Source organism: Patella vulgata, chromosome 5 (assembly GCF_932274485.2).
Source record: "Patella vulgata chromosome 5, xgPatVulg1.2, whole genome shotgun sequence".
NCBI lineage: Eukaryota > Metazoa > Mollusca > Gastropoda > Patellidae > Patella > Patella vulgata.
Genome location: NC_065883.2, coordinates 69,239,421 through 69,261,736, shown reverse-complemented (window position 1 = coordinate 69,261,736; position 22,316 = coordinate 69,239,421). Strand labels below are relative to the sequence as shown.

General features: G+C 37.6%; 1 long non-coding RNA gene across 1 annotated transcript; it reads left to right on the top strand.

Moving 5' to 3' along the window:
• The first annotated feature begins 10,690 nt into the window (after positions 1-10,690).
• On the top strand, positions 10,691-17,191 carry LOC126821511 (uncharacterized). The gene is made up of 5 exons (XR_007680423.1): positions 10,691-10,796; positions 14,360-14,575; positions 14,994-15,245; positions 16,315-16,514; positions 17,116-17,191. It is a non-coding gene; the product is annotated as an uncharacterized LOC126821511 (long non-coding RNA).
• The last annotated feature ends 5,125 nt before the right edge of the window (positions 17,192-22,316 follow it).

Genomic DNA, 22,316 nt, shown 5'->3' with positions numbered 1-22,316 from the left:
TAGGCCACTCTGACCTTCCTTCTAGGTGAATCGTGGGCCGAAACAATGTGTTGCAGAGAATGAGATCGTAAGCTAAATCCCACTCAATTACCAGAATTCCACTCTCCACCGACACGGATTGCAGCGCACGGCAAACACGTTGCCCCATAACAGGGATTCTTTTAGTCGCAGGACATACGAAGGGTAACTCTTATCACCCTTACACCCCGGGGAGGGGGGGGGGAGTGAAAGAAGAGAAGGACGGAAAATATGAAATAAAATTGTACCTCTCCCTACAGTTGGCTTCAACGATAATACTTCGCGTTTCTACTCGCACGGCACAAACACGTTGCCCTATTAGAGGGATCCTTTTAGTCAACTTTAATACACGCAGGACATACGAAGGGTATATTCTTATTCTCCCCCCACCCCACACACACACACCAAAGGGACGAGGTGATTGGTGTGGCGATATAGCTCAGTAGTAGAACATTCGACTGCAAATCAAGAGGTCCCTGCTTCAACCCCGGGTGTCTGACTTACTTTGACTTCTTACTTTGTTTAATGTGTATAGTACACGGGCTATTTAGGCGATAAACTACAAGACTATAGAGTTCAGGGTTTTGGCCCGTGTGAAATTAAAGATGACCAACGAAGAAAAGGATGCTACGATGAGATTAATGCTGTGAATTTAAAGGATATCGACGTCGACAATTTTATTCAAGCTGTGGAGGACACGATTGGAGAAAGAAAATGGTATGCTTGTGTTGCAATGGGCAGGGACATTTGGAGATCACGGTTAACTCTGTAGAGAGCGCCAAGAAGTTAGCTGCAGGTTTAACAGTGGGTGATGTAATTTATGAATGTAGGATGCTGTATTCACCATTTACATATGTATCTTTTATAAACATTGTTCCTTATATTGACGACGATACCACGGTATTGAACTAGAAAGTAGTGTGATACGACAATATTATAAGAACCATAGATCTTGTGAAAATGCCACTCGCCACGTCAAGTCCATCTTCCCAGAGCACATTGGGCGATGAATTTAGACACAATAGACGGTGTAAACAGTTTCAGAGTGTGATAGACAATAACAAAACAATTGTATGATTAAAATGCTTTGGAAGCGATCACGTCATTGCCGAGTGTCCACACACATAAAATGTAGACCCTGTTTTAAATTTGGCCATATGGGAACAAAATGTCCAGAACCTAGATGCGATGCTTGTAATAAATTTGCCCTTCTTCATTAGCCTAGTTGGAGCAGAACAGTAGGACGTTAAACCCCATTTTATTTCATTTGTAATAAATTTGAGTATGATTGACTGTGCCGGATTGATGAAGACGACCACTCTTCCTGTATCTCGGAAGAAAACATATCTTGCGACGAAGTAGACCACTCCACGAACATTAACAAAATCGCAGACTTTAAAGTAGCTAAATCTCTAACTCAATATCATCCAAAATCTTCAACATTGAAAACACGATTTATTTGTCAAATTAAATCAACATTCATGTTGTGATCTTACCGGGAAAACGTTTTACCATTGGTACACGAATCATGTACCATAATGCGCTTCGGCCCCAGTTGTATCAAGAGGGACGAGGCTAGACACATTGCACCAAATCAAACGGCGTATGTAGACTGAAATAACCAGACGCTAGAAATTTGCACTCGCTTGAGACTGCTGGCTTATTTCGCCGAACATAACTGATTTGAAATTGGAGTAAAAACGGAAACCATTGAATGTTAATCAGTTTATATACATTCATATTACAGTATTATATGCGTTGCGACCCACTTTTGTCATTTTCTAGGTCCCAAATGTTAGCGATTTAGCTCCTTTAAACAAACAACAACGTTTATTACAGCAACGAACACTTCAGGGTCAAAAGACGGCATATCACCGGATAATCCGTCCTCTATTAGGATGACTGCATGACTGCCTTAAATGCACTCAATGTATGTGCATACGAAACCGAGTCTGCATTTGGGCGACTCATAAATGTTGGAGAAGGCAAACCAACTGATGACTGGTAGAAAAGTGTTACTGTTATTAAATATAGACCAATTAGTTTTATCATCATCATCTAACCAGATAACTGATCACAATAACTCTTTTAATCGTCCTTTAGATGTATACATAACCACCCCACTTGGTTCGCTTGAAAAATCACTAGATACACGTCCGCAATGTACGACAGTTATCGAGCTCTCAAACTCCGGCACCGATTGTGCCACTCGGGTGTGATCTAATATTTCGTCAACAATGACGTCATTCGCTGGGAAATTGGGAACATATACATATCATATATCCGCTACGTGTTTGATACCGTCTTTTATAAATGATACAAATTTGTTGTTTTCTTAGTGTCTAACGTCCGCTTCCATCTTAGCGCACGCGCAGGGGTCTTTCCTGCGGAGGACACCGCCGGAGTACCAGAAGTAAACCCACGAGGTTGGGAAGCCACATACGCTCACACCAGGGATAGAAACAACCGCAAGCCGGTCCAGCTAGAGGTCGAAGCGCGGCACTATAGATCACCCCAAACCAAAATATAACGGTTTATCGTTATATACTACGTAGCTATTGACGAATAATGGTTCCGTCTTCATTAGCCCAATCGGAGCAGAACAGTAGGACGTTAAACCCTATTTCATTTCGAATAATGGTTGGTTTATTATGTCGTTATAGCTATCAGGTTATACAATATACAATCTTTGAATGGCGTTTAGCGATTTAACAGAATATAACAGAGAGAGAGAGAAATGGGGTTTATCGTCCACTCGACACAAACTAGGTCATTTCGGGACTAACATATGGTTTAATTTTATTTCAATATTTCGCTTGCGCATAGGGGTCTTTAGCAGTGGGAGGAAACCGGAGGACCCGGAGAAAACCCACGAGGTTGGGCAGGCGACCCTACTCCTTGTCACGTACAACCGGGGATTCGATACCACGACAGTCGACTCAATGACAGACTTTATGATACAGCGCGCGCACGCTAACCATTCAGCCCCCCCCCCCCAAAGAGAATACAACACAAAACAGTTACTATATTGGATAACAATTACTATATTGGATAACAATTACTATATTGTATAACAAACGACGTTTCGACAAGATTCCATTGGTCGTTATCAAGCATACAAGTGTTATATATAGGTGCATTGAATAATAATAACAGAAACCATAAGTTACCAACCATGAACCCCTAGCTTAATTGGTTACCAAAGTATACTAAGATTAATTATGATAGCACATAGTAACTATGCCAAAACATAGATGATGGGTAAAAACTACTTGGTGAAGCCATAAGATATGTCCCTGGACATCAATGAGCTTAATTATTATGACAAAAAAATCATACATGTCATATGTAGCTAAATATAGGACTTATTTTTGTATTATGAGATGGAATAGTATTACATATTGTACATGCAGATAATTGATGGGTCTAGTTACATGGACCCAGACTAGCAATTATTTGCCCATTGACTTCAATGTTAAATGGCTGTAACATCACAGGCTGTAGCTTTTTGCTCAACAATCGGTTGGTTTCAATCATTATAGGTACAATGGGGACCCCATTTGGTAATCTCATCATAATTTTGTAGGGGATTGAAAGTTGAGATTTTTTTTTGCTACGGGGATTTGAAGTTGACTGGGGTGAAAATCTCACTTCCGACACAATGATTGCTCTGCAGAAAGACACTTTACACCACCTATCCCTCCTCTGTAATATCATCAGTATTACCCAAACTGCTATGAAATTGCAAATTTGATCCCATTTCTCCAATTCTAGACCAAAAAGTCAACTAGTCCAAGTCCACATCGTATACACATAACTGCTTATTGGAAAACCTATTTGAAATTATATAAAGCTAAAAGATGGTATAATATCTTATGACCTAAAACTGTTCCTGGCATTAATTGATACTTAGAATTAAATAATTATAAATGGAAGATACCAGATATGCATCCATTGATACCATATAGGAGAAAACTGGTACACGTTTCAGCTAGGTTGCCCCCCCCCCCTCCCTGGGCTCCCGCTTTAACTCCTACTTTAAGTGCAAAGACACTGATTTTCAGTCTCAGGTGTGAAGGTTTAACTTGATTTTAAATGCTTATAAAAGATATTATACCCCAATTTGTTTGACATTGTGTAGAAAACATGGTGGGCTAAATTTTTCATGAAAGTTCATCTCAAGATCACATGGTCTACGAGGTCAAATTCAAAAGGGAGAGAGAGAAATGGGCTTTAACGTCCACTCGACACAAACTAGGTCATTTCTTGACTAACATATGGTTCAATTTTATCCAAATAATCGCTTGCGCCTATGGGTCTTTAGTAGTGGGTGAAAACCAGAGGACCCTGAAAAAACCCCACTAGGTTGGACAGGCGACCCTATTCCTTGTCACGTACAACCGGGGAATCGAAACTACGCCAGTTGACTCAATCACAGACCTTATGACACAGCGCGCACGTGCTAACCATTCTGCCATCCAACCCCGCAAAGTCAAAAGGCCTTCACTCTTTAAAACACAACCTTATGATACAGCGCGCACGTGCTAACCATTTAAAACACAACTGGATGTCAAAAATAGATGCAGATTTATAATACTTGTGGAATTACCATTCCAGAAATTTCGACTAAGCATAATAATATAAATTAATTGTCAGCAAATGACAAATTGACATAAAATGACCCAAAAGATATTTTGAAAAAATCGATAGAGAATTCAGATGGCATGGGACAAGAATGGTATTAACATAAGTTAGAGACATTAGTCCAAACTATAATTCCACCAAGTTTCAGATTTTAATGTGATCACCTACCAGGTTCAATCGGCTCGAAAATACGATGGAAACAATGCGTCCTCGCCCCTCCCCAAAATAATTAGGAACACATTAGTGCTGGGTAGTTCCAACCGTTTTAGGATAACCAAGTGCAGGGTGGATGTAAAAATAAATGCGTACTTCTGGCTGGGGGGGGGGGGCGTCAATATCCACCACCTCACAGAAATAACAAGAAAGAGTAAAAACACGGGTGAATCACAGAACCCGAGATTTCAAATAGGCACCAACAACAGCGTATGCAGCCGAGCAGAGCCCACAACGCATACGTGGATCTCATTCCCACTACCAGGACAAAATTCCACATAACGAGAAGCCATATTGCACTGATCACCTTTTCCCCACTCCCGAAACAGTCTAACCCAATAGAGTTCGAGAACCTCACAAACATGAACTAATCTAAAGAAAAAAACAATTTTAGATTAGAAAATTACTGCAACAACATGTATGAAACGAGGGTCAAACCATTTGTCTTTCAAACAGTTATTTTATGCATGTTAAGCCAAAACGAATAAATGGATAAAGAAATTAATTAAAATGCTGCATATCATTTTATCTAAATATTACTCCGGAGAACATTATTGATATACACTTATTAATATAATTTGAAATCTAGTGATATGAAAAGTAATTAACTAAAGGAAATTAAAAACACAACACAGTTTATATGGAAATACAATCACTGGTTTATAAGTATAGCACGACGTTTCGACAAGTATTCTCTTGTATTTTATATGCATAAATAAAAACAATATCACAGTGTATCAAATTTAAAAATAAAAAAACAACCCTTTATGCATATAAACATTTAAAATAAAAAATATTACACATAAATATATATATACAAATTAAAATTTATAATAAAAACCTGTCTCTTTTAAAAAGTTAAGCATTTCGCAATATAACCCAGTTTGGCAAAAAATGATGTAGTGACTGGCAACGATAATATCTTGATCTTGTATCTTTGAGATGCTTGCACTCAATCAAAATGTGTTTAACTGTCAAGGGAACATTTTATCTAAATATTACTCCGGAGAACATTATTGATATACACTTATTAATATAATTTGAAATCTAGTGATATGAAAAGTAATTAACTATAGGAAATTAAATTGCATACCATACTGAAATCAATGAGACTGCATCAAAATATATATTCTGTTGTGTCGCTTTTGCATTAGTCATACATTTTTACTCATATTTTTATTTTAAAGCGAGAGCCTTAACCAGAATGTGAACACTACCGTGTTCCTTCGACAGTTAAACATACAGAATGCAAGAGCTAAATCTGCCTATTGCAGGTCTTTCTTAATAATAATAAAAATTTATTAAAGTTATATAGCGCCAAAATCCAGTTGGAAACAGCTGCTCTATAGCGCTTTTACAATGAGACAATTCGAAAAAGCGAATAGATTCTTTAGAAAATAAAAAAAATAAGGTCTAGCAAAGAAACCATAACATAAGAGACAAGTAAAAGTATTTCAGTAAACTTATAAAGAAACAACATATAAAAGTATATCAGTAAAATTATAAAAAATAGTTTTTCAATGTAAAGATGTATAAGTGAGACAGAGAACTTTAAAATCAATCCTATAGGGAATAGGGAGCCAGTGAAGCTGCTTTAAAACTGGGGAAATAGGGTAGCGTGATGGGGTTAATGACACAATGCTTGCTGCTTTATTTTGTATAAGTCTTAAGGGGTGGTTTAGTGTTGTAGCAGGAAGAGCAACTTTAACAGATAAGTGAGACAGAGAACTTTAAAATCAATCCTATAGGGAATAGGGAGCCAGTGAAGCTGCTTTAAAACTGGGGAAATAGGGTAGCGTAATGGGGTTAATGACACAATGCTTGCTGCTTTATTTTGTATAAGTCTTAAGGGGTGGTTTAGTGTTGTAGCAGGAAGAGCAACTTTAACAGATTTTGTTTCATCCACAATCTTATTTCTGCGATGCATTTTTCAAGTTTAATAATATTTTGTTCTTCATTGCAACCGTTTAGTAAGGGTCTGACAAGAGCATTCTTAAGGGATGCAGAAACGTCCCCATTTTCTAGTGAGCGATTCACAATATGTGTAACAACAGGACAGACGGCAGATGAGCAAAGTTTTAATAACCATGTGGGTATCGGTTCTAAATCACATGACTTACTTGCAGATTTTGAAATAATTTTGGACACATCAGACGCTGTTGTTGGCTCAAAACTTGTCAGTAAATCGTGTATAGATGGTTCATTGTAGTTTCAGACTGTAGATATTGAATCTTCCAAATAAGTGGCCTGTTTCACGAAATTTTAACTAAGATAAAATCCAAATTTTCGTAATTTGATTGGATAATGTTAGATTGATTTTAGTGCTTAGCCAATCAAAATTGATTTTAGCACATTTTACTGGGGGAATCAATTTTTTTTCTACTAATTTAGAAATACTATCTATGATTCTGAAAATTTGCGTAGGATTATTTTATTTAGTTCTATCTTGTTTTTAATAAATGCAGTTTTAGTCTGTTTAATTAATTTATTGGTGATAGTTCTATGATGATTATATATTTGCCTTTGAATTTCGAGTTTAGTCTTCCGCCATTTATTTTCTGCTGATCGTTTTGCTTGCTTGGAGTTTAATATTTCATCAGTAAATCACTTTTTGTTAGGCCTGAAATGTTTTCTAAATTATTAATGAGACATTAATTAACTTATCCAGGCAATAATCAACTCTCGATGGCGTCGGATTTCTCTGATATTAAATAGATTTGAACAGTTCAGTCATTATTTTGATTTAAGCTAAAAATGGAGGAGCGAGACTTGGCTTCGAACAACCAGTAGGGTGATTCAAATTTTTGCACACGTGTTGTCAAATCTTCCAAGGCTAATCTCTTCGCTCGCAATAGAGTAATTTGAATGAAATTTTCAAATTATTCATTTTATATTATCTATTTTCGAACTATTATAGCAATAATGGCTATCTCTTTATCTAAATCTTACATAATGTATCTTTAAGCATATTTTGATTGTGTGCAAGCATCTCATTTTTAACGTTGTCATTACATCACATGTTTGCCCACTCGGGTTTATATAATAAAGTGTTAAGACTTTTTAAAAGACAGGTTTTTATCATCAGTTATATATATTTTTGTATTTAAAGTAATTATATGCATAAAAGATTTATTTCTTTTCAATTTTTCTTACTGTGATATTGTTTTTATTTATGCAATTAATTTTTTCCGTGATATAATTTAGCCGGTCTCGAAATAATCACCATATGTTTGGCGCAATATAGCCCGGTTGGGGCTAACGTGCCATAAAACATTTCATTTCATTTTAAAATATGAGCATTGAAATGGGGGAAATTCCGTTCAGTTAGAAATAATAATATATATGATTCAATTAAGTGACAAGCTCGTATACCTTTAATGTGCTCAAAACAACACAACGCGGGGTTTTGACAACGAAACTTATCAGCCATGTAATTTAAAGATGTTTGTATGGGGTAGTTATATGGAAGGTAGAGACCCAAATCTAGTTTGATAAATACTGGATTCCCTGAAAAATACCCACGGGACAAGCACTAGACATCAGTGTGCTTAACTGTCAAGGGAACATGACAGTGTTCACATTCTGGTTGAGGCTCTCGCTTTAATATGAAAATGTAAGATAAAAAAGTACCTATATGAGAGCGACACAAAACAACTTCATCCCTCCTGGTGGTTCTATAGGAGTTTAGACAGTCTACTAAGAGACTCGTATATAAAAAAAATGATTGGCAATTTAAAATCGGCGAAAGGGAATGGAATTGTGAATATGTCAAGATCTAAAGCAGACTTGCTGTTAAACTCGTATGAAAGTAGCGAACTATACATATCTGCTACTAATTGGTATTGTTCATTGTTTGTAAAAAGGATAAAGAACAATTAAATATAACGTGTTTTAAAGATGAAGAGGGTTTAATGAACGCCAAAGCCTGAAGAATGGCCTGGGCCCGATTCCTAGAAAATTCTTAAGCACGTTCTTGTGCTTAGATTTAAGTAGACTTTGCATTTAAGTAAACTTACCTTATTTTGTGTTCCCAGAAAATTCTTAAGAACGTTCTTGTGCTAAGATTTTAAGTAGACGTCGTTGAAGCACAAGAACGTTATTATGCGTTCCAAGAAAAAACTTAAGCACAACTTCGTTCTTAAACATAGTCAATCTAAGCACAAGTCCCAAGCAAGGTATACGGCTTGCTTACCAACCTTAAGTCTGTTTCTGCTTCAAAAAGATGGCTGACCGTAGAGTTTTTCGACGGAATTTCCGACACCTTTTGATACCAAACAGACAATTACAAGACAGAGAAAATCCTTCTCCAGAAAAAATTAAGAATGGTATAGGAAATTTCGCTTCTACCCTGAAACCATTTTATTTATTTGCCAATTAGTAAACAATAGGCTACAAACACACAGGCGCTCTCACAATTATTCATTTAGTTTGTATGTGTCTGCGTTTTTATCTTGTGGCACATTTTATGTGTATAGGGGACATGTCAAATGCATCTAAATCAACCATATAAATATGAATGAATGAATGAAGCAGACGATAAATTTATGACGTAATTCGCATACCAAAGTTATTTTTATGACGTTAAAGAGCATCGTAGTCTCAGTTTATGGTAAACTTTACCAGTCACAAAGTACTTAGACTTATACTTGATTTGTGCTTACGTAAGAATGGTCTTAAGAATTTTCTAGGGACGCTATTTTTATAAGTTTCTTACGTAAGAAAAAGTGAAGCATGACTTTGTGCTTACTCTAAGAATTTTCTAGGAACCGGGCCCAGGAGTTTAGTAGTAAATATGAAAGCAGCAGCTAGAAACTGGGAGAAATGATTCCAGATGGCGTTACGGTAGCCGAAACTACCCCATCACCATCTGTGTAAAGAGAGCGAGAAATGGGGTTTAACGTCCACTCGACACAAAGTAGGTCATTTCGAGACTAACATATGGTTCAATTTCATTTCAACAATTCGCTTGCGCGTAGGGGTCTTTAGCAGTGGGGCGAAACTGGAGGACTCTGAGAAACCCCACGAGATTGGAGAGACAGAGGAAAAAGGGTTTAACGTCCACTCGACACAAACTATGTCATTTCGGGACTAACATGTTTCAATTTTATTTCAACAATTTGCTTGCGCGTAGGGGTCTTTAGAAGTGGGATAAAACCGGAGCGGAGGACCCGGAGAAAGCCCGTGAGGTTGGACAGGCGACCCTATTCCTTCTGACGTACAACCAAGGAATGAAAACCACGCCAGTTGACCCAATGACAGACCTTATGATACAGCGTACACGTGCTAACCATTCGGCCATTCACCACCACTACCCCCCCCCCCCACGCGTTTGAACAGCGACCCTACTCCTTGCCACGTACCCACCCCCCTCTACGAGGTTGGATAAGCGACCCTACTCCTTGCCACTAACAACCGGGGAATCGAAACTACGCCAGTTGACTCGATGACAGACCTTATGATACAGCGCGCACGTGCTAACCATTCGGCCATCCACCCCATCTGTTTTAAGGGGAGAATAAAAAAACCCACGAGCTTGGGCATGCAACTCTAATCAATACTTAAAATTTAATTTACAACGATAAGGAATTTAATTTAAAATTTATATACATTATTTTGCGATATTAAGATTAATTTAAAACGATATGAAAATTAATTAAAACAGAAATATGTGTGTTTAAATTGCAACAGATCCGTCCACGTGGTAAAGATATAAATCAGCAGCCAAAATGATTTTATGCGTGAAATATTTTTATGTAACGTCGGCTTCCACCGAAGATATATAAACAGCTACAATTTTATATTCTCTACATTCAGCCTTACATTGATTTCGTCAAACGGTCGGGTGTATATTTAGAAGTAGACGCTCATCATGAAGGTTTTTATGGTACCCATCTTGTTTGTTCTAATAGACACGACATCAGGTAAATATGTTCATGTAAACTAACGCGCATTCTTTACCGTGTCTCGTTTGGCATACTGCAGTAGGGTGAATTATGCCCCGATAGTAAATGTTTAATACGTCGTGCTAATCCGCACAGTATTACTCAATTCAGTAAAATATATCTTAATCGATCTTAATTAACCCCCATTTATATCTATTTCATATTGTCTAATACATTTATTTAATCACCTGTCTCTAGTATTCTTTGTTTTACACTTTAAATTGACCTTAAAAATTGTAGATAACGTCTACGGGCTAAAGCATTTTAAATTACCATGGCGTATTGTTTGCATACACGGCAGATGTGTAGGATTAATGCCCTAGGAGATACATGTAGATATATAGATATAGACCTAAATAACAGAATTAGATGAAGCTTTCTAGAAACCTGTCAAAAGGAGATCAACTTCAGATCATATCCCTAAGGACAGACTTGATTTACCTTAATTTGGAGACACAAGTTTATGTCAATTCCCATATCCGCATTGGAGCTTATTTACTATTAAGCATTGAACCAATAATTATTACATTAATTGTCTGCTGTAAGTTATGTTGATTATTGTTAACCAAAGAATAGAGAAATATTAACAAAAGTCCTGTCTTCATTTAATCAACAACGAGAAATCCAGTGTAGTGGGTATTTGCTATGTGTAGTAATATCGTGACACGTATTATCATGCAAAAATAAACACTGAGAACCGAACGGTTGCTGGCACATCTATTACATTTTACTAACTTTTATAGTTTCGATTTATTGTAAAATTTCCAAATTAAATGACATTACTTTATGTAATATTAATGCATGGTCAGTAACTGATAATGTGAACGATGTCACGGTGTACTGGCGTCGATTGGTGGGTTAACCTGCATAGTGAACCCTCGCACTAACATTCACATATTTATAATTCAACCTATTACCCCCGCACAGGGCTGACGAGTGACTTATTCAGCTTTACGCATGTTCATTTACATTGCTGTAGCAAAATTTACATTATCCCGGTTGATTCAGAAAGGTATCACGTTAACCCCATTTCCTTCGCTTCATACTTACACCAATAAGCAGTATTTAGCAATTAGGTTATTCCATAACTTATGCCAGTAAGCTTCATTTGGCTAATAAGCACTATCGTTGCCGGTCAATGCACAATTTATGTGACCAGCCGGTTTTATATTTTTTTAAAAACATAGAAATTTTTGAGTTTTTATTATAAATTTTAATTGTATAATATATCATTGAATGGGTTTTTTTGGATAATAATTAGAACTGTGATATATTTTATTCTCCATTTTTTAAATGCTATGAATTGTTTTCGGGATATTCGGAATCTGCCCCCCCCCCCACAACTGTCATCGAGGCCGTATAGCTGAAAGAGTCAGTTGTTATTATATTTTCATACAATTCTTACCGTGGTCATAACAAGGGAATTTTCATCGGAAATGACATCATGTGTTATGGAGCGGGTGCTTTGTAAATACCGTCTGCTTCGATATAAGGAAATACAGACATGGAGCGCACACAAGACAAAAATGAATGAATGAATGAAATGTGGTTTTATGGCACGTCAGCTCCAACCGGGCTATATTGCGCCAAACATATGGTGATTCTTTCCAGACAAGCTATATCATATCACAAAATTTTATATGCATAAATAAAAACAATATCACAGTGTATCAAATTTAAAAATAAAAAAACAACCCTTTATGCATATAAACATTTAAAATAAAAAATATTACACATAAATATATATATACAAATTAAAATTTATAATAAAAACCTGTCTCTTTTAAAAAGTTAAGCATTTCGCAATATAACCCAGGTTTGGCAAAAAATGATGTAGTGACTGGCAACGATAATATCTTGATCTTGTATCTTTGAGATGCTTGCACTCAATCAAAATGTGTTTAACTGTCAAGGGAACATGACAGTGTTCACATTCTTGTTGAGGCTCTCGCTTCAAGATGAAAATGTGTGTTAAAAAAGTATGACCTATGCGAGAGCGACACAAAACAACTTCATCTCTCCTATTAGTTCTATAGGAGTTGGACCAGTCTCCTAAGAGAGGCTTAATGTGATGAAGTTTATTTGTGCCTGCAAGATCCCAAGACCGTTGCCAGCGATCATAAATAAATGTGTTTATGATGTATTTAAAATCCTTAAAAGGTACATAAAATTCAGATACAGGAAGATCTAAAGCAGACTTGGCAGCAGAGTCTGCCTGATCATTCCCTTTTATATTCATATGACTTTGGGAGCTAGCAAAGGACAATGACCTTGCTGATACATCCGACTGATAGTAGCAGATGATATATATCTGCTACTAATGGGTGATCAAGCTGTTTGTTATTTATTGCTTGTAATGAGGACAAAGAATCAGTAAAGATTATATATTTTAATAAAGATGATGATTGAATGAACTCCAAAGCCTGTAGAATGGCCTGGAGTTCAGCTGTAAATATGGAAGAAGCAGGTGGAAGACACACAGAAATGGTCTCAGAAGGTGTCACGGGAGCCGAAGCTACCCGATTATTATCTTTCGAACCATCTGTATATATTGGAGCATAATCACCATATTTAGACCGTAGCTCTCGGAAGAGAGACTGAAACACCGTAGAGATAGTATCTCTTTTTTATGTTGTGAAAGATCGAAATTGATCTTTGGGGGAGATATAGCCCACGGTGGAGTCCTAAAAAAGGGGGTATTCGCAATACTGTCAAGGCTGATACCAGCCTCAGACAAAAGGGGTTGTATGCGAATACCAAATGATGGAATGACTTTGGTCTTGAGCAGATATAAATGCTCATGAAGAGGTCTAAATATGGTGTTAAATGAAATATGATTTGGTAAAGATGCTATTTTCGTAGCATACTGCAGGGCAAGTTTATCACGTCTGTTGTGCAGTGAGGGCTCATGCGCCTCGACGTATAAACTGTCCACTGGAGATGTACGAAATGCTCCTAAACTGATTCTAAGTCCCTGGTTGTGTATGGTGTCGAGCTCTTTGAGATAAGACTCGCGGGCAGACCCATACACCCATAATCGAGTTTTGGTCTTATTAGTGCTCGATATAATCGGAGCAAGACCTTGCGGTCTGCTCCCCAGAAGACAAAAATGTAAGGGTGTCTTAGATTGACAGCCTGTCAATTCGAGAGACTTAAGAATCGTTTCTTATGGTTTGATTTAATAGCTAACGGGTGTAAAAACATTGAAGAAATTATACGTCCAGTTGACTCTGCTATTAAACGGCAGATTACTTAGGCCTGGATATTTATGGTAAATGGACATCGACTAACAACCAATACATGGCAAGTCGCTAGACAATTAAAATTGCCTAAAATAGATTGGGGTACTCGTCTTCGGATGATTAAAACGATTTGAGATGGGACTAGAAGCAAACGTTCGATGGATAAATTAGACTGAATTTGTTTTTCGTCCAAATACATCTACAACTCATACAGTTTGTACGAGGAAATGGATGTAATTACAATAATTGAGAGTCTGTAATGAAAATGATAAAATGTAACTTTCTTCATATTTGTTTCAGGTGCCTTTAATGCGGCTCTCAATAAACCAACGACTCTCAGTTCAGTTGGATGGGGCGGTGTTTCCTCTAGAGCGGTAGATGGCAATACTAGTCCTATCTATGACGACCTGAGTTGCGTGCACAGTGATCAATACATGAAACCGGATACTCAATGGTTGTGTGTTGATCTAAAGGAGAGTTTTACTATCGGTAGCATTAAGATATTTAACAGAAAAAGTATGTAAAAATACACCTTTCTGACAGCCCCTTCGTCTATCCACGGATTCAAGTTGGTCATAATGAGGAATCCTATAAATATGCAGAATCGTTAATCAGTTTATGCAGAGATATCTAGAAGCCTAATTATCCGCTTTTTGAGATTAAGGTAGAACCTATGCGGAACTATTGCTCGTGTCACCGAAAACTTGATTTCAATATGAAACTGTTCGGCTTGTCACACGAAGACCCTCCCCCCCCCCCGGACTTGTGCGTCGTGTAAATGACTATCGGTTAATTAATAGGTTGGCGAAAGCAAGCAGAATTGCTTCTGTCGCTGATTTTTTTAAAAAATATTTGTCGTTTGAGTCAAGTGTAACCTTAACTGTCATTATCTAATTTAGGTAGCTGTAAATTTATATTTTCATTTCCGTATCAGATTATGGAAATCGTCTGGATGGATTTGAGGTTAGGTTGAGTTCTAGTGGTAAGTGTGATAGTTCCGGATTTACATCAGCTACGCAATGCTATAAAGACGACAAAGCATCACCAGGAAACCTAACATATACCATAAAGAAATGTAATGTGACAGATTTACCATCATTTGCTGGCAGATATGTTTATATATCCGTTGGAAAATCATCTCCTCAACCTCCAATATTGACCGTATGTGAACTACAAATATTTACAGGTAAAATGAATGAATGAAATATTGTTTAATGGCACGGCAGCTCCAACCGGGTTATATTGCGCCAAACATATGGTGATATTTACGAGACACATTAAATGAAATCACAAAATATTAATATACATAAAAACAAATATCACAGTTAACACTATTAAAATTAAATATTATTTTCTGTATATCAAATATTTAAAAGATAAAACATGGAAAAAAAACCCAATCTGATTAAAATACTGATCTTTATTTTGTTTCGTATTTTTTATACTTTCGATAACCTGCACTACATGAAGATCTGACCGGTAGTGGACCCTATAACGTCAGACATTTGATTAACCAATCAGCGATGATGTTTCTACTGAAATACACCATGCGCCAAGTACTCGCCGTAACTCGCTAATCCCTCACATCAATCCGAACGCAGGTTATATAGCAACTCTTCCTGATTCTAGTGTAGTAAAGACAAGTAAAACAAAATTTTGAACTATAAAAATCGAAACGAAATAGGATCTGTGTTGTAATCAGATTTGAAAAAAAAAACAAGTATAATATATAAAAACAAAACTTTCTATAAAACGGGTCTCCTTTTAAAAGATCTAACGCGCGGCGTTACAATATAGACCCGGTTGGGCAAATAAATTCTGTAATGACTGACAACGGCAGTATTTGGATCTAACATCTTTAAGATGCTTGCACTCAATCAGCAGACATTATGGAAGAATAGATATGAGCTAACGGTTCTGCCACAAAATAGATAACGTTTTGCTGAAAATATCAGTCAAATAATTTGCCTCTGAGCAGAGAATACCAAATTTCAAAAACACTGTAGCCTCGATTGCCATTGTTACCGTTGTTACGAAAGTCTTGATTATCCCTTTTTATGGTTAATCATGAACAGCCGTGGTATCGCAGATCGGATTCAAATCTGTTTAAAATCGAGAATTGATTATGGTCTTGTCTGTCATATTAATAAATGTCTAATTAATAGGCCTAAAGAAACACCTGCAATAGACCGATTTAGCTCTTGCATAATGTATGTTTAAAATGAAATTATATGGCATTACCTTTTACCCCTTAGAAAACTGTCCTAATGGCTATTACGGTACCAACTGTGATCAGCCGTGTGTTAACTGTAAAGATGCATGTCAACGATCAGATGGTATTTGTTTGAATGGTTGCAAACCAGGATATTGGGGAAAGGATGGTTCCTGTCATCAGGAATGCCCCAAGTCCTGTAGAGAAGGCTGTTAACTAAATGTTGGTACCTGTTTCGCCTGAGTAAGTTATTATTTATTATCTCCCGTACACGATACCCAAGTTAACCACACACCCCATTAATTAAACGAGACTTGACAATAAACCTTCTGACATTGGTTCGTTTAAGTCTTTTGTGATTGGAGGCAGTGGGACCATGGGGCTTCCTGATGAACAGTAGCGGCATCAAGGCCTCGGGGTTAGCAAATCGTAGTACGCGAATGCGTTGGGGTGGGGGGAAAAGCTTTAGATAACAATCAACAGCTTCAAGGGTACTATGAGAAATTGTGGTGTAATAAATAGCAAGTTGGTCAAGGCATTAAACTGATAGAAACATTGCCCAGGCAGGAATACTAGCTACTGATATTGATTAGGCCAATTTAGACTAGAACACTCGGGTTTCTGGGAAATGATATGTATGTATAGTCGCTGGGGTTGGACAAACAACAACATTGACAGTTGTCATCAAATACGAGTAAACTGCATGTCGTATTCGCAGCAAAATCCCCCTAGAATTGAAAATAAAAACCAAAGTAAATACGAAATAACACTCCATGTAAGTAGAACATGTCCAGGGTAGAGTATCACAGTCTTCGTATGTAATAATGTTTTGTTTTATTTTCAGTACATTGGTGATCTCACTGCCCTGATATGAACCTTTATCTAATTTAGTTAGAAACTTGCTCTTATTTCACTGGGAATAAACTTTGTAAATTAGATTTGTTATTATATTTGGGATATCATCTAGAACATAAAATATAATATCACCGACCTCAGAGAGTGAAATGCATTGCAGTTTACCTTCCCACTGCTTTGCACCGACGGGATTAATGAAGACGGGCATGTAAAATGCAAAACATGAAATGAAATGGGGTTTAACGTCCTACTGTTCTGCTCCTAAACTGGGCTAATGAAGACGGGCATACACCATACAGTGTGCTATGAGGGAAATTTTGCCCGGGCAGAGGCGCTACGGCCTACTCTTATATTGAATTCTAACTGCCAAGGGATCTTTTACGTGCACGCCAATATGTACATGGGGCCTCGGTTTTTTCGTCCCATCCGACTGACTAGACAGCTGTCCTTGTCGGGCCCTCCGTCCTGCATCACTGACAAGGAGAAACCACGCTGGAAAATCAGGATGAACTTTCTCAGCCAATGCAGGTGAATTTTGCGAGACAGGCTAAATTATATCACAGAAAAGAAAATTTATGCTTAAATAAAAACAATTTGTCCGTTTCACAATGTGTTGCATATGTACACGATTTCTTCGTCCCAGAAACTTTCTTGGATACAGATAATATGGAATTTGTAGAATGTAAATATTCCTGGGTCCTTTAGAGTAAAAGGTTAAAAGAGAGAGAAAAATGGGGTTTAACGTCCACTCGACACAAACTAGGTCATTAATTAACACATAGTTCAATATTTTTATTTCAATAATTCGCTTGCGCGTAGGGGTCTTTACCAGTGGGAGGATACCGGAGGACCCGGAGAAAACCCATAAGGTTGGACAGGCGACCCTACTACTTGTCACGTACAACCTAGGAATCGAAACAACGCCAGTTGACTCGATGACATATCTTAAGATACAGCGCATTCGCCCCCCCCCCCCCCCCAAAGGTTATAAGCTTAGGCACCGAGATGATTTTTTTTTAAAGCGGTTTCCATGTCGTGTGGAATCTTATCTGTAAACGTCTCGGGGTGATCTTCAGGGGCTATTTTCCATGTGCTGATTATTTTGTGCGGTTGGGATTATTATTACTGTGTTGTCTCCCTGTAAGTCGCCATGCATCATTGCGTTTTGGTAATCTTGATCCATTAGTAATATTATCGGTCACTTATCGCCGTTGTTTAGTGTTTTTGTACCACTGTTAATACTTTTAATCTTTTCTGCAACAATTCTGTGGATTGGGCACACTCTATAATATAGGGTGAGGATGAAGTTTTACCGGTACTTGTATCGTCTGCTTGATTTGGATGGATGCGGTTAACAGTCAGTTCACAGTAGTAATTCAAATTAAAAGTAAAATAAATCGTTTTATGCATATAAATATTTAAAATACAAAAATGAAAAGATAATATATACACTTAAAATTTATGATAAAATCCTGTCTCTTTTAAAAAGTCTTAACACTTTATTAAATAAACCCAGTTGGGCAAATAGATTATGTAAAGTCTGGCAACGGTAGTGGTTTTTCCTATATTTTTGAGATACTCGCACTCAATCAAAATGTGTTTAACTGTCATCCCTCCTGTTGGTTCTATAGGAGTTGGGCCAATCTCCTAGGAGAGGCTTAATGTGATGAGTTTGTTTGTGCCTGCAAGATCCGAAGACCGTTGCCAGCGGCCATATATAAAAGAATTAATGGGGGATTTAAAATCGGTGAATGATAAAAGGAATTTTGATATGGGAAGATCTAAAGCAGACTTGGCAGCGAAGTCTGCTTGATCATTCCCTTTAATATCAACGTGACTGGGGAGCCAGCAAAGGACCGTGTCCTTGCCGATAAACTCGTGTGATAGTAGCAGACATTTATCGTCTGCTACTAATGGGTTTACAAGCTGTTTATTGCTTGTAAAGAGGACAGAGAATCAGTAAATATAACGTGTTTTAAAGTAAAAGATGATTGAATGAACGAACTCCAGTGCCTGAAAGATGGTCTGGAGTTCAGCAGTAAATATGGATGCAGCAGGTGGAAGTCTGACAGAAATGATTCCAGATGGTAAATCGGAGCATAATCACCATATTCAGACCTCAGTTCTCGAAAGAGAGACTGAAACACTGTGGAACTAGTATATTTCTTTTTGTTTTTCGTTAGATCTAAATCGATTTTTGGAGGCGATATGGTCCAGGGTGGAGTACTAAACAAAGCGGTATTCGCAATACTGATGCCAGCCTCTGACAAAAGGGGTTGGATGCGAATACCGAATGATGGCAGAGATGCAATTTTTTGTAGCATACTGCAGTGCAAGTTTATCACGTCTGTCGTGCAATGAGGGCTCGTGCGCCTCGACGTATAAACTCTGCATTGGAGATGTTCGAAGTGCTCCTAAACTGATTCTAAGTCCTTGGTTGTGTATGGTATCAAGCTCTTTGAGATAAGACTCGCGAGCAGACCCATACACAATACACCCATAATCGAGTTTAGATCTTATCAGTGCTCGATATAATCTGAGCAAGACCTTACGGTCTGCTACCCAGTCAGTTTTTGATAAGACTCAATATATTGAGGGCTTTCGTACCTTAAACGACCTATCTTCTGAGAAATGTTTAATGAAGATAGGTAAACGACCACGCAGACCGAGGTTATGCAGGTCGCGCATGATACCATATTTCCATGTGGTATCATATGCTTTCTCCAGATCAAAAAATATAGCAATTAAATGTTGTTTCTGGATGAAAGCATCCCTGACAAACGTTTCAAATCTAACGAGATGATCATGAGTGCTCCTTTGGGACCGAAATCCACATTGGAGGTCAGTAAGAAGGTTGTTGGACTCGAGGTACCAAACAAGCCTTCGATTGATCAATCTCTCCATGGTTTTGCAAATACAGCTAGTTAAAGCGATTCGTATGATCTTTACCCGGTTTGGGGATGGGAATTATTGTGGCTTCATGCCACGAAGGAGGGAAATTCCCATCAACCCAAATCCGGTTAAAAAGATCTAATAAAATTAGGAGAGTTGGAAAAGATAAATGTTTTAGAATTTAATAGTGAATTTAATCTGGACCAGTTGCAGTGTAACGGGCCCGTTTAAGAGTATCGCGGAGTTCAGCAATGCAAAACTTGTCATTATAGCATTCATCATTACGGGACTTAAAGTTAAGTCGCCTTTTCTCCTGCCGATTCTTAATGTCCCGAAATGCATCGGAGGAGAAACTGGATGATGAATTACCAATATCAGGAAATGTTGTTAAGGTGGTATAATCAACATTTAGATGGTTAACTGAAAATGCACTACTTTTACCTTTAATCCTACTCCATACCAATTTCAAGGAGGTTTAACAGGACTTCTATGATGTTGTTTGGGGTCATGTACTTCCAGGGACGCAGATCGCTCAAAATTAGTGGTGGGGACAGTCCATGCGCGGGCGACTATTGGTAAAGAGGGGGGGGGGGGTCGGGGGTCCTCCCCTGAAATTTTTTGAAAATTAGACGCTCTAAATCGCACTCTGTAGGTATTTTCAGCATCATTTTTCTTTAGCAATTTATGAGTGTTCATACAGAGTCGGGCCCGTAGGCTGGAAGCAAGGTGGGCGGGTTCGTTTGTGAAAGAAAAGGACCGACTATATGACCAAACGCCGCTGGCGTGAGGTACTAGGGGGTCTTTTAGAATTTTTTGAATTTGTGTTACAAAATGGTGTCTAAATATGCATTCTCAGCGATTCTGAGGAGTTTTTACCAATAACAAAATAGTTCAGAGAGCAATTTTTTAATCGAAAAAAACATTCATTAAAGTGTTTAATATATTTAAAACTGAAGAACAGTACACTTATATCCACTCTACCCGTTTCTTTTCCCTTCTTTCTGGACGGCCCAGGACAGGTTTTAAACAAGCCAACAGTGAGCCTAATGTCCCCCGCCGAAATCCCCAAATAAATAGATGACACATATTAATTAATCGCACATCTATTTTTTTCAAAAGTATCGAGCAATCAAATTGATTATCAACTATACACTAAGTTTCATCACTCTCTATCAGATAGAATCAAAGTTATCTTGTCCCAAAGCATTAGCTCGATATGTTAATCATTGAACTCAGTCAAGACGAACATCTACATCAAGTTTAAACATTCTACCTCAATTAGAAGCAAAGTTGTTATGTTCCAAAGTCTTGACCAATCAAAATGCTTATTGATCCTTAGCCTAAGCAGACAATTCTCATCATCGAACTTAGTCAAGGTATTGATGTAATGACACAAAGTTTCATCACTCTAACTTAATAAGAACTAAAGTTATCGTGTCCCAAAGCATCAACCAATCAAACTGCTTATCCCCGCTTACCCTAAGCAAAAAATGCTCATCTTCACACCCCATTGTGTTCCAAAGTCTCGGCCAATCAAATTGCTTATCGCTCTGCTTACCCTGAACAGAAAATGCTCAATATCGAACTTAGTCAAGGTATTGATGTAATGAAACTATACACCAAGTTTCATCACTCTCGCCTAATTGGAACTAAAGTTATCGTGTCCCAAAGCATCAACCAATCAAATTGCTTATCTCCAATCAAATTGCTTATCTCTACTTACCCTAAGCAGAAAATGCTCATCTTAACACTCCATCAAGGAATTGACCTAATAAACGCCTACACCAAGTTTGAACATTTTAGCTTAATTAGGAGAGTTATTGTGTTCCAAAGTCTCGGCCAATTAAATTGCTTATCGCTCTGCTTACCCTGAGCAGAAAATGCTTATTATCGAACTTAGTCAAGCTATTGATGTAATGAAACTATACACCAAGTTTCATCACTCTCACTTAATTAGAACTAAAGTTATCGTGTCCAAAAGCATCAACCAATCAAATTGCTTATCTCTGCTTACCCTAAGCAGAAAATGCTCATCTTCGAACTCCATCAAGGCATTGACCTCATAAACAACTACACCAAGTTTGAACATTTTAGCTTAATTAGAAGGAGAGTTATTGTGTCCCAAAAAAGTGTGACGGGCGGACGAACCCATTTTAATAGTCCCCTGCTTTCTTCGAAGGCGGGGGGCAAAAATGTCTTTTCCGATCAATTTCCTAAATTTCTAAACCATCTTCCAAAAAATTTCAGTGACTTGTAATAATAAGTACACGATTCTTGGCTCAGCTTACTGTACTCAAA